Genomic DNA, 14,489 nt, shown 5'->3' with positions numbered 1-14,489 from the left:
AACACTGTCATGTAGGGTGGGATTTCTTCTTGAAATCCTAGAGAAATATCACTCCAGAGTAATTCAGATGCTGAATTTTTCCCTCTGTGGTGATAATATTCAATGTAACAACAGATTAAATTTCAGGGAGGAGGAAGCAGATTTGGTTGGTTTTGTTGGCACTGTTATGCTCAAGCTGCAGATGCCCTGGTATATTCAATAATATTCTGAAAGGGAATTGAATTTTTCTATTTTTTTTTTAATATATAGGATCCTTAAACCTTTGAGCACATTTTACTCGCATTGCCCCGTGGGTCTGGAAGACACACATAATGGTGCTATAGAAGTCCAACTAGTCCCAGAATTCTGTAGTACATGACATTTTCTCATTAAGATCATCTGTGATTTTTTTCATCTGTCTGTTTCTGCTGTCCAGTTGATAATACCAATTACAACTCATTCAGTTTTCCATCTACTGTAGTTAGAGTCGACGCAGTCAGAGGACAAAACTCCCACAGGGTATAAATGCTCTGAAATCAGCATATTAAGGGTGTCATTTCAGAGCGGTTGGCACCAAGAATTCCCACTGAGGACAATGAAAAAGAATGTTTGCTGGTTTAATTGTCTTCTCTGATCCCTGAACAGGTTGTGAAGTCCCAATGACTTATGAAAACATAAGCTTCAGGTTCTAGCCTGGGAGCATGTATTGTAAGGGATCTTGCTTCCTGCCATATGGTCATGTGAGAAGGTCTTTTAGTTTTCCTTCTATAAGCAAGGAGTAACACCAGCTTCACTAATCTCACTTCTCAGTGTGTGCCTAGACTCACAAACTCTGTATCTTTTCCTGGCAATAGGTAAAAAGGAAAATATTGTGGATTGTCTTCTTCAGGTTATTACTGAAAATAGAAATATAACAATTCTGTTACAAAGCTGACAGCTTTTCTCAAAGTGTTGTACTAATCACTTGGCAATGAGTGGTCAATGGGCTGCTGTGGTCTTGTTTCTTTTAAACAAACTTCTATTTTTTTCTTTTTTTTTTTTTTATTTTTCAAGAAAGGGTGAAGAGAAGGTAGCTGTTGCCCCTCTCTTGGGAGTTATGTCTCTCACTGAATACTGGAGCTTCAACACCGTGATTGTGATTTGATGGTGCTGGCAATTCCCTTCTTGAGGCACCTCAAGAAGGTCACCATTTTGTAGCAGCAAACTGCTCTGTGGTTCAAATGAGTTCATTTATCCCTGACATTTGCACAAAGACACTCTGGAAATGTACTATTTAAAGCCTTCCTTCCTTGGTGTTTCAGAAATAAAGGTGTGAACTTTGTTTAGTAGCCTGGAAAAAAAAATATTTCCTTTGCTTTTCTAGGAAGAAGTGAAAGGCCAGCCTCTGAGCTGCGTGCATACCCCCAGAGAGCCCTTATGCCAGGAGAGGTGTGAATTACTGGAGATAATATTGCCATCTTCCTCTCTGCATCTGAGGATGGTGAGGCCACCAAGGCATGTCATGCTTACACCTTGCTGCTACAGTTGCCAGAGGGATGGTGTGATGTTACCAGAACGACCAATGTGTCCTGCATCACACCTTCATCTGGGCTGGGGAGGTAGGAGCTGCTCTAAAAGTTTTATCAGGTCTCTTATCGATTTATGACGTTTCCATGCCTTCTCCTATTGCCTGCTTGACCAGCTGACGAAAGTGGAAAGCGAACAAGGAGTCTAAAAAGCACATTGTATGGTAAATGTATTTTGAAGGGTATTGTGAAGGGCTGGGGTCTGGAGATTCAGCATAAAGAGCGTGAGGAGAGCTGGCTGGATCTTATTTGCATTTTCATTAAATGTGCTTTTTCATTCTCCTATAAATGCTTTGTTGAGGGGTTTTCATTTGAAAGAAGGAGTGAAGAAGAACACTTTTGAGGATCAAGATTCCTTGTCTCTCAAGGCTGTAAAATTCCAATTTTCTAAGCGAAAGTTGGTGGGTTTCTTTATTCTGCAAGTCAACAATTTTGCAAAATGAAAGCCTGTGAAGGCTCTCAAAAGATGGGCTTTTCACTCCATTACAGAATGAAAACAAGTTTGAAAGCTTATGAACTGGAATTGCTGGTCTCCAGGTAGCAGTACATGATGAACATTTCCCTTATAGAAAATCAGATAAATACTCCAGAATATTGCAATAGTAATCCCAAGTAGAGCTGTAAAACCAATGTACAGTGGATGTGTTGGAGCAGAATGGTGATGAACTGCAGTAGTTTAAGGGAAGCATCTGTGCACATGGTGGTGTGGAGTACAGAGACAGACAGTGTGTCACATGCAAGTGGTAACTCTCATTGGAGCATGTCTCTGTAAAGCAGTAGAAAAGAGCTGAGCTTTTTGAAGCATAGGATGTAAGAACATCTGCCCTTCAAAATGACAGTAATGCATCAGGTAAATGGAGGTGAGCTGCGTCTGATATAATTAAAGGTGATGAAAAAGTACCGCTGTTGTGATGGGGAAATATGGTTTAATACGTCTATCACAGAGAATGCAATTGTAAGAAGAGTGGAAAAAGAAATAAAGATGTACCAGATTTGTACCAGCAACAGGATTTCCCAGTACTCAATCTGTGGCTTTCATCAGATGCTTGGTAGCATTTCTGCAAAATGACTGTTATCTCTGGGCGTGTTTGAAATGTTATGCTACGCTTCCATGGACTATGTCAGGTTGCATCTTGTTGCAGGGGACAAATCATGTGCAATGGCTTAGTCCTCCAACTTCTGTTCTTAGATGAAATCTTTGTGTAACTGTCAGGACAGTATGAGAAGTGACAGCCTTAGATCAGTTAGGAGACAAAGGTCTTGATGTATTAGACCCCTACCCTGTATTTGTATTTCATAGCTTCCTCCCCAGACTCTATAAAAAATAGCTGGAATAAAACAAGGCCTGTATCAAAATCTCAAGTGGGGTGAAATAAGAATAATAAAATAGGAGTGACCCAGGTAACAGAGTTTCATGAGGAATCTGTGAAGCATGCAACACCAATGACAGCAAAACCAAACCAAAACGAAAAAACAAAGAAATCAGGCCAGGCAAATGACTGCACAGCTTGCAATTTAGATAGAATAAATGCATTAAGACAATTTAAACCCATTTAAATATTCAAGCTGAGAAAGAACCAAGGCATACGCCAGAGTTTTAGTTGCCTCAGTCATTAACCAAGCACATATTTTAAAGATGTTCAATAAAAGGAATTGACAGGTGTTTACAATACAGTTAACATGTGAATGAAATGACAAATCAGAGTAAAAGGTTACACCCAATTACTGTGCTGTGACAGAAGAAATATTACGTGGTGGTATTCAGGAAAAAGAAAGAAAAAATAAATAAATGGCAAGGAGGCAAGGTAAAGGACAAAGCCTGTATAAATCGTATGTCTTATCTGTGTTATTAGAAATAAAAGATTAGCAAATATGCACTGGGAGATGTCACTGGAGCAATGTGAAACATGAGGAAAATGATCCTTGAAGGAATAGAGAGGAAGCACCTGCTAACTGAACATTTTAATGCAGAGTGTAGCAGATCCACCATGAACACAGAGAGACTTCCATCTCGCTACCAGCTGTGGCTGACGTGCCCTGGGACAAGCAAACCTTGGCACCTTTCTGTCCAGGAGGGAAGGACTTGGTAATACCTAGGCAAAGCCTACAGTGAATCAGCTCAGCTATTGGCAGTTTTTGTATCCTTCTCAAGTGGAAAACTGCCAAAGATGGCTTTCTGAGTGGTCCCTGGTCCTCTCCACTTCCCCAAACTTCAGACACAGGTAAGCCTGTGATGTCCTGAATTCCTTGGGAAATATTGGGTCCCTCCTGGTGGATGGCCAATGCTGTGAAGAACTATGGTGTACAGAGCTTAGGCAATGGCTTGAATGACTCATTGCTGCAAGCAGAGTGGTTCTTGGCTGAAGCTGCTATTGAGAGGGCAAGAGTCTCACAAGAACAGTTGGTCACGTGCTGCAGAGAGGGAGCTGCCAGTGAGCAGGGCTTGGGTGTTAAGGTCTCTAGGGTGGCAGATCTGAGAATTCCTGAAGGGGAATAACAGACTTTGCTGATTTAGCTTTTATTGCATTCAGGAAAATGGGCCTTGGGTGAAATTTTTACTCTGGTTTTTGGGGGCGGGGTAAGTAAACAAGTTTATTTTAAGATTATGCCAAGAGTACAATTGACTTACGCTGCTGATTTCTTATGCAAATAGAAACAACTCTGCAAGGCTTTGAAACTTTGGCTAATCATTCAGCCAAAATTGCTACTGTGTTTTAATAATAAAGACGTCTATTGATGATTATGTTCTGGATTCACTAATCCAATCACAAATGCTTTTTCTCTGTAGTTTCTTTGTACTCATATTTCTTATTCTATTTTTTTAATAGAAAAATAATTAGAAAAATCTTAATAAATAGATTACAGGAACAGAGAGGATTTCCATTACCACGCAAGTTCTTACCCTTTCAGCATTTGCATGATAATCATTTAACAGCAAAATACAATTAGGGCAACTTGGGAAAAATGTATGGCTTTGTGTTATGTGATATCACCTTCATTTGCCAATACTGTGAGTGCACAAATGACCCACAAAGCTGATTTCACTTGAAAATCCGGATTGGACACTGGTGCAGTTGTTACATTAGAACCTTTTGTGAATAGAAATGCATGTCTTAGAACTGTTCCAGGCTCTTTTTCTCCTCAAAAGAGAGAGATGAACTGAGATCAGCTGTTTTATTTTTTATTTTTCCTAGTAATTTTACGGACAGGATTATTCATAATCCAGTTTTCTGGAAAGAACTAGTTCATGCTCAGCAATTTAAAAGTTCCCCATTTCTTTCCCTTCCAAAACTGCTGGGATGCCTTCTGCACACAGCCCTCTGTTCTCACCTCTTCTGGTGCTGTGGGCGCTGCCTTCTCCTGTCAGAGTCTTCTGGATTCCAGCTGCTGTAACATTATGGATACCTTCTCCTGATCATTTCAGCTTGGTAGAGGAGGAGTTATCCCTTGAAAAGGCAAAGGCCTGACCAGAAAAATGTGTTGTTCCAACTCTTATTGTTCAGATACAGAGGACATCTGCCAGGCAATTGAGGATACAATACTAATGGTCTGGAAACAGCAGAAATGAGTAATTTCTGCCATGTCTGCCCCACCTCATTATCTCCTCCCATCTCCCTTCCAAACTATCACCTATATATCTACCATGTCTCTGCCGCACACAAAGTTCATCCCTGTGTTCCCACCATTTCCATCCTCCCTTCCACTGCTTTTGAATTTATACTATTCAAGACACATCAGGAGATCTTCTGGTCTTTTTCAGATAAGGGACAGACCAGCTGTGCTGCAGATGTAGAAAAGTGAAGATTGCTACACCCTTGTCACATCCAACACAGGGAACTGTAGGGCTGTCATTTCCCTTTTGCTTATTTCTATTTTTTTTCCCTACACTGCTGAAACCCTTTTTCAGAGGGGTACTATTTTGCAAAAATTTAGTCTCGTGAGCCATATTTTTCAACTGGGTAAATTTCTGCTATATACATGTGATAAGATTATTTATAAGAACTTTAACAAGTACTATTCATTTCACAGATTATGACTACAGCCTGCACACAGTGGATAGTGTTGACATGGGAAAAATAATACAGTCAGAAGGCTCAAGAACTAATCTGTCATATTTACAGGGAACAACTTAGTAAAGAGGTTTCTGGAAGGCTAAAGTTAACATTTTTGTGTGCAGATGATGTGAAGTGCTGGTGGCAGTGGTGAGAATGAGGTTGGACACAAGAGAAAAACGCTCAGCTTTTTTCACTTTGCTTTAGTGACAGTCTTATTAACACCGTGGGACTTCACTTTTTAGCAAAGAAGTTTATGGTTTTGTGGGAAGTAATAGGCAATATTCTAGTCATATGAGTGCTGGGTTGCCAAAGGACTTGGATTCTAGCAGTCCTCCCTTTTCTCATGCCTGTAAAGGAAGATGTGCTCTGCATTATGAAAGGATGGTTTTCAACCTCCTGCAAAGCTACCCCACTTCCTCTAGTATTGTCTAAAGATGAATACAGCTGGTGAAACAAAAGTGTGTTGCTTGCCCTCTGCTGTCCTGGAAAGCACTGCTGGTCTAAGCTCTTGTCTTTAGGGACCAGAGCCTCATTGTGACTCTACTTCACTCCTTTTCTGCAATGGAATAACCCATCACCTCTCATCATCCTTCATGCTTTCCACCCTCCCTTCTTGCTGCCATTCCCAGGAAACACTTTGATCCCAGAGCCAACCTGCTGGGCCTGCTGCTCCTCCTCCCATGAGGCAGAGCAGAGGTGGGGGTGCAACAGCAGCACTGGCCAGGTCAGAGGTTTCCCCTGTCCCTGCTGAGCTCCTAGGGAATCAAGGAATTGCCCACACACTTGTGGGCAAAGAAGACAGCAAGGTAAGCATGGGGAATTGCAGTGGTGACTCCTTGTTCTGCCACGTCCCACAGCTCCCAGGCTTTCCAGCTCCAGGCTGCTGCAGGGCACTGGGCAGTGCAGCAGGCAAGGGATAGTTTTTCTCCTCAGAGAGCATGTCCAGAGGTCGATGGCAGTAGCTTAATGCTTGTTATTTTTTGCCTACAACTGCTGTGGGTAATATTCAAAAGGAAAATGTGGTTCATAACTTCTTGTTGCTTTCACTCACTCTCATTTTAGGGTACGAGTATTTGTGTGCCAGTTGCATCAATTAAATAGCAACCAATCCACGTACATTTACAGTCTGCCTTTAAAATGCCAGTTCTATATTGTACTTACCAATTAGGCATGAGCAGATTAATGGGATGCATTGTTCTCATGGGTTAACTCCACCATATTGTCATTAGGTGGATATGCCCTCATGAATTCAAGTCTTTCTGTGAAAGGAAAAGAAAGTGCATGCTCAAAAAGTAGGGCAATTTCTACCAAGCAGAGTCAGCTGAGAGGAAAAAAGAGAGTCCCCTCCCTCCCACTTTTTTATTTCAGTTTTTGTTTAATTGTTTCTTCAACCAAGTGGTTTAGTGATATCACATATATTTAATTAACAGAGAAATGGATAGGGTACACTGAAAAACAAGAAAGGAAGATCAGATAGACAAATAGTTCCTCTAAGTTCACAGTTCTTAAAACAGATATTCACCTCTGCTGGCTATGGTATATCATTATCTCCAGGAACCTTGAAGAGAAAGCAAAATCTTTCATTACTTGTAGGAAAATTAGAGCAGTCTTACAGGACTAAACAGATACACCAGCCCATTCAATCAGATCACATCTCGCTGCTGTTGTATTACTCGCAAGTCAAGAAGTGTGTGTGTATGGGGAGACTGAGACTGGAGATAAACACTGCAGTTGTCTGTGCAATGAGGGACCATGGAGATGTGATGATAAGGTGGTGTCTAAAGCAGAAGCAACCAAATGGGTGGGAGGCTGGGACAATTCCTCCTTTACTTATTTGGTGCAAAGGAAAGGTAGCGCTCATCTTTTGGACCACTTACTTGTTTTTTAAACAGGATCAGCTTATTCTTGGAGTTGGGATGCTTGCTGACTGACTGGCTATTCCCTATAGCTGCCTGAGCAACCTTAGTGAAGGATTACATAGTGTGTACAGTGGAAAAGCATATTGCCTCTTGCTTTCTTTTCTCTATTTTTATTATACATTAAAGACATATATAAGTAAAATGTCAATTCAGTGCTAAGCAGTCTTCATCTCTCCTGCCAGGAAAAATCAATAATTATGGAAATTCCTCCTGTCCTGGGAAGAAAGACAAAACCACAGGAAAAGTCTGACCATGCAGTCAAATGCACGTGCAAATTCCTGCACAGACCTGCCTGTGCAGACCGGCCACTCTGCCTAACTCCCTGGGCCTTGCATCTGGTTTCCCCACCTGTGGGGCAAGAAATGCTATATTCTTCTGTGTAAGCAGTTGTGACGGCAGCCAGAAAAGAGTCCCTTGGAAAATGTGCCCTGAACACTTTGATTACCGGTGCCCCAGATTTAGCTTGCCTTGTGATTATGCTTTATTGCTCTTACTGTCTTCAATAAATTTTAATCACAGTTGGGTATTTCCAATTTGGCTGCCATTTCTGACTTAAAGTGTATTAAAGGAATATTCAGATTCCCAGATAACAAAAGTGTGGGGATTTGCTAGGCAGGAGGCACTAGAGGGATCCCCTCTGCTTCCCCTCTAGCTCTCTCTCCCCCCCTTGCATCGGAGCCTTGGTAGTGGAAAAGAAATGTTGAAATCAATATAAGAATAAATTTCCACGTGGTCCTTATTGTGGAGGCAAGGTTTCTACAGAAAATCCTTGTAATCAGAAAAGAGGGAAGATGAGATTAAACTGATTAAACTGAGAAAGTCAAAAAAGGACAACTTGAAAGATTAGCTCGAGGACGACTGAAAAGCATAATCCTCCATGCATGTTAAGTAGAACAGTCCCTTTCTGTTATCAGCCCCTTCATCTGGTGACCTTCTGTTGCATTAGCACAGAGCTACTTGATCCAAGGCAAATAGCGAAAATTGAAAAGCCAGAATGCCAGTGATTACAACAGGTATCAATATTACTGCAGTGATGGTTTGTTATCATTAGGGAGCTCCATCAGAGCTCATTCTGGAAGCAAAAGGAACAGAAAGTAACAAGTCATTACACTTATGGTAGGCAATAGAAGAAAAAACCTTGTGTTACAGTGGAAAAGCCTTTTTCATCTGCTTCCACCTCCAAAATTACAGCATCAGAACAGGAAAAGAGAGGGGGGAAGCAATATGGGAAGCTCGTCTGTGTTCTTTTCTCAGGGAACAATTGAGCCTCAGCGGGTCGCACACAGCCAGAGTGTGCTAACCTTTTCTTCAGGAGTGAGAGGAAACAAAAGGCCTGTGTCAGTTTTACTGGTTTAATGACTTTTTTGCCTCACACACCCAACTTTATAGCAAATCCATTCCCTTGCAGTCCCAGCAGCAGCACCAAGGCTGGCTCCTCTGCGGCCCATCCAGCAGCCCTACAGCTCTGTGTTGCAGGGCTACGAGTCTGAGCCTGGCATGGTGCTGTTCAGGAGCAGCATCTACTCTCTTCTGCTTTAGACATATGGGAAGGTCTGGAAGCAAAAAGCAAGCCTGCTCTAGCCATGGGTTGTTGAGCTTAGATACATCACATATCCCATCTTAACTAATAAAAGAAGACTGTTTCTGATTTGACTCACATTTTGTGCTTTGGAAATGTGCTTAGCACCACATTGGCATAAAAACATTTTCAGAGGGTGGTTTCATTGTCTTTTAAGTTGGCAAAGGCCACAAAAGCTAGGGAATATAGAGTGGCACAGGTTTGTGACTGTGTACTTCACCAATTAAATTTGCTATAATGCTTCACATTCGTGCCTGTTTTGTACTTTTCTCTATTCCCCCCAAATTCTGTAGTTTTTCCCCACTGTTGCCCCAAAAAATGCATTATACTTAGGCAGTCCTGTCTTTGTCAAAAGCCTGAAAGTCTACAGTGGTATTCATCTTTGTTGTAATGTTGCTGATATTAATGGAGAAGCATGACTCGTAGTCATTTAAATGTTTTGACTGAATCCTAGATTTGTCACTGAGTTGCTGTTTCATTTTGTCCAACCTGCTGCAACTCAGTGCTGCTGTTTCTCCCACTGCCTTTTGTTGGTCTCTCTAAGTAAAGTAGCATGTCTGTATAGGTCAGAATTGTTTTTTACTGGGCATTTGGCAATGAGAATGTGACTCCAGTTGGAAATTGACAAAAATACTGTGGTCAATGGCCATTAATGGAAAAAGAGAAATAATATATATTTTCAGATAATTTGTCATAACTTCTAAAACCACAAAATACCATTTCACATCAAAAAAACACAAAGCATTAGTGTGACAGAATCAGGCTGAAACATTTTGAGAAATCTTGGGGAAAAAAAGGCCCTGCTATTTGTGAAGTTTAATTCAGCTCCAAGATCCAAAGAACAGACCAATTTCTGACAAGGCTCTTTGTTATTCATTTGCACTAATATGAGTAAGGGGAACTGATTGGTATAGTCTTACTTTGCCTTTCTTTACCAGAGAAGTAAGGATCCCACAACACTTTTGCTCTCAAAAAGCTTTTACCCTTCTGTCAGGGCAACCTAATATAGGCAGAAAGAAGCAGTAGTGTTGCCTTGGGAGAGTTCTACTTCTACCATACCTGAATTTGTCCTCAGTTGCTTAAGTCTCAATGAAAAGAGGTTTTCAGTTCAGGATGTAAAGAGATTCATTAGACCTCATTCCCAGAAATGTCCACCTGATTGAGAAAGAGTCCCCTCAGGGGTAATGCTCATAAGCAGGCAGAGGCTGAGGGGCTGAAAAATGACCCATTTTGAAGTTTATCTAATTAGCTTCAAATGTATAAGTTAGGTGTTTTGCTAGATGGATTAGTGTAATTATCTTAGCGCACCTACTCATGCTAGGAATGTCAGAAAACCAGAGAACAGAGGAGCTGAGAAAAAAATCACAGTGGCTCAGCCTGTTGACTGCCCTGACACACGAGTAATTGTGCTGCAGAGGAAAGAGAGAAGGCTGGGAAAAATACAAGGTGAGAGGAGCTGCTTCAAAGACAAAATATTGACAGCTGTCCTACACATAAACTGAGAGGGATCCACCTTGGCCCAAACTCCCTACACATAAGTATTACAGAAATATCATCCCATGTGTATGCAATCACTGCATAAAGGCAGTATCCTTATTGTTACACCATCAGTTAGATCTGAGGTATTCATTGGAAGCTCTGTATCTTTAATTTTACCTCCGTCACCGAGCCATTTTTAAAATGAAGGAAAGGATTTTTCTTTATCTCAAAAGTGCTTCTTCTGATAGGGAATGGATTACTATTCTATTGTTTGGTTACAGGGATTTTTTTTCTGATCTCTTGATAAAGTAGATCCCACACATCTCCTGAGATCAGTTATAAACTCCCTTGAAAGACAGTAAATAGTTATGAAATAGCTTTTCCCAAGACGGACTTGCTGTTATAAAAAAAAAAAAAAAACAGGAAGAAAGGAAAAAGAAAAAAAAAGAAAAGAAAAATAGAAGCGGGGAAGTGGGGTCAGGTTTGTATTCCTAAGCTTGTTTTTGTTAGGGTTTGTTGTTTAGGTACACATCTGCTACGACATATATCAGGAGATTGGAGAAAAGATCAGCATTGCCAAGTAAACCTGAGAACTATCAAAGACCTATCCAATTGTTTATTTCTAGCGAGTGCTTCAGTTGTGCAGTTTGTTCCACTCACAGAAATCATATTGCAAATCTGAGGCTGATGGCAGACTGCCTCAGTGCCACACAAAATCCAGTGGCAGCTGGAGTTACCCACCTTGTTGAATACCTTCTTTGCTCCCTACTCACACTGTCTCCATGCCCTCATTCTGTACGATTAGCTGAGTTTCTAGCTAATGGCATTTCTAAGTGTATCAAGTGTACAATGTTAATTTCCCCAGCATCTCATTGACTTTTTAGTTGATATTGCTGTGATCCTTTCAGAACAATTCTTCTGTTCAAAATATTGTAAATGAGTTTAATCACTGGAATGACCTGGTTTCCAGCAGGGTTGTGCACCATTGGTAACCATGCAGTCACCAGGTGATCAGCATCCCTTCTGCCCGTCGATTCACTGGGGCTTTGAGTCATGCCTTTAGAGGTTAAATCCAGGATGAAAACACCCTTGAGGGTATTCAAAACATCATAGTTTTCCAAGAAAGGGTTTTGGTTTTTTTTTTGAGTTGGAAAAGCCTATTTTACCAAAATCTAAATTTTTCATGTGAAAACTGTCAATTATGTTTTTTTTCATGAAAGAGCATCTGAGGTCTACCCACTAGATAGACATCTTAACTGGGCCAAACCACTTTATCGGTTTGTGAAATTTATCTGATATAATTCAACATATCATTTATAACAGAGCAAGTCACTTTTATCATTACAACTTCCTGTTATGTTTCCATAATGCGAAATTGAAAAAATCCAAATCAGGACACAATGTTTTTATTTTGATAAAATTGAATGGTTGTGATTTACCTGTAAATCACATTATTTCTTGTAATGTTTTCCATTTGGAATTTGGAATGAAAACATACTGCAGAATGTGTCAATTTCAAATAGTTTGAAACTTTCAAGTGCTGACCAGCTTTACCTGCCTGCTTATGCTGAAGTTATTTTACAGGTATATGAACTTTCTGCCTTTGTTGATTTTTTCCTGCAGCTTTAAAAGCAAACATTTGTCCTTGAGTCACAGCAGAGGGCAATCAAACGGATTGGAGACCGACATTCTGCCCCTGGCCTTTATTTTTGGCAGAGCAGAGAAAGTAGAGGGAGATGTGTTCTGACATCTGTGGCATGTGGTGGCTGGTGAACTTGCAGCTTCACAGCTACGTTCCTTCCTCATACCTGCTCCTCTGCTGTCAGTTCCTCTCTGCATCCCAGAAAAGTAACTACTGGCACCTGGAAAAGGAGGGCTTGTCCTGGCTACAGAGGGACATTTGTTCTGAAGGAGTGGACTAGTATAAAGATTTTTGTGTGCACTCTGATGAGAGAAAAACTCAGAAAGAGAGACCCCAAGAGGCAAAGGGAGAAGAAAGTAGCTGGGAATTAAGTTGCTGGAAAGAAAAAAAGAAATCCAGACTCTGCAATTATATGTGCCTTTTAAGCCTGTGAGAAATTTCTTGGAGGCAACGTGAAAAAGAGTTAGAAGGTTCACACCAAAAAGCAGGCTGCTTGCACTGCAAGCTCGTGGCTTAAGGCCAGTTTCCTATCCAGCTGCCATTACCATTATGCCCTGCAGGATGCCTTAACTGTTATACATCTGCATGGGTTTTAGCACTCTCCTGTTAACATCCCCTTTGTTTCCTCATAGGTTCTGGTACAGAACATGGTCTTGATTTTGGAAATTAACGAGAACTGTCACTTTTAGTGAGCTTTCAGACATCTATTTAGCATTATTTATATCATCTATTTAAGACATTATAGAAATCATTTCAGCATCTGCCTATTTGAACATGAATGTGGCATTTTAAGAGCCTTGCCTGTTGGTGCACTATGTTTGTGGTCAACACATAAGCTCTTTGACTAAACACTAACAAACATAGCTGTAGCAATAAACAGGATGTGAAGAAAAAGGTAATTACTGGGGAAGCGACATCAAGCCAAGGGTAAGGTGATGAGTTCACGTTCTAAGGAAGCTGGTGAATAAGAGCTACTTTAGACAACAACTAGGAGCTTTTTAGGACAGGTGGGCACAGACAGGATATACTTGGTGTGTCCTGATGTTCTTCTTGATGCATAGACAACTCACCAAAGTCAGGACATCTCTTCATTGCATGTGTTATTACTTATAATTAGTTAGCACATTAGCCTCTGAGGGCTGACCTTCATAATCAAACAAGCTGAATTCATATAGATTTTTGTTTGACTTGCTGCAGATAGATCATAGATGACCAGCCCTTACCAGCAATTGAGTCCTCTGTTAGTGCTGACATTCATAGCCTTTCATACCTCCTAAGCATTATCCCTGCTACTCTACCAGGAAACTTGCTTGAGAACCAGTTTCCTCATTTACTCCATACATTTCCTTAGGTCTAGGCTCTTTCTCTTTTATCAGACACTTTCACCAGGATACACAGATGTGTGTTTCTCCTGTTTTCACACATTTGCAGGTGGAGTACCTGTTTGCTCCCAGCCTTCACAACAGACACTTGAATCTGAATTTTTCGCATTTCAGGTGACAGTCAGAAGTATGGTATTGTTAGAGATCTGAGCTATTTTTGATTTAGCAGTTGAAACTCTAAAATCTGAATTGTTAAATGTTCAAAAACTTAAAGAAAATAGCTTTATAGTTCCAGTTCATGTAGTCATGTGAGGCATAGGAGAACCGGACTTAAGCCCCACTGTTCTGCTATTTTCCTAATAGCAGAACTCTGGTGTCTAGACACTGAATGAGTGGCATGGGAGTGTTTCAGCTTCCCAATATTTTTCCAAGGTAGGCCAGTGCCAATCTTGTGGGAAGCCACGTGTCCCTGCATCATCTCTCCCTGTGAACTGTTTCCTAGAAATTCATCACTATAGCAGCTGCATTTCTCACAGACTCCACATGCATCAAAAATGCACTCAGCAGAGCTGATGCTTGGTCCACAAGAACGATACAACTATAAAGCCCATAGTATTGTCTTCTTCAGAAAATTTTTCTCACTTCTTTTCCAGTTCTCAGGTACTTCCTGGAGTCTTCAGAGTGGTTGGGATGGTGAGCTGAAGGCACATGAATTTGTCTACTACAGGAAAAGAATATGCTTATTTGGAGGGAAACATTTGTTTGGACACAAGGAATACTCTTTGGATTTAAGAAAGCTTTTCACATTCTATACTCTCTATTGAGTTGTTTCAATTAGTTCAGTTTAAATGTTGCTCCAGAGCTGCTTTGCTTGTGTCAATGTGGACTCTCCAAGCCACCAGTGAAAAGTTATGGACAATTTATTGCAGTATCTTTCCACAAAACTGTG

At 40.8% G+C, this 14,489-nt stretch overlaps 1 long non-coding RNA gene across 1 annotated transcript in view; it reads left to right on the top strand.

Moving 5' to 3' along the window:
• The first annotated feature begins 3,570 nt into the window (after positions 1-3,570).
• LOC135411525 (uncharacterized) overlaps positions 3,571-14,489 on the top strand; it is a 36,555-nt gene continuing 25,636 nt past the window's right edge. The window contains exon 1 of the long non-coding RNA XR_010429184.1: positions 3,571-4,122. This is a non-coding gene — a long non-coding RNA (uncharacterized LOC135411525). The remainder of the gene's footprint in view (positions 4,123-14,489) is intronic.

Source organism: Pseudopipra pipra, chromosome 3 (assembly GCF_036250125.1).
Source record: "Pseudopipra pipra isolate bDixPip1 chromosome 3, bDixPip1.hap1, whole genome shotgun sequence".
Taxonomy (NCBI): domain Eukaryota; kingdom Metazoa; phylum Chordata; class Aves; order Passeriformes; family Pipridae; genus Pseudopipra; species Pseudopipra pipra.
Note: the sequence above shows the minus strand (reverse complement) of the source record. Positions and strands in the feature narration are given on the sequence as shown.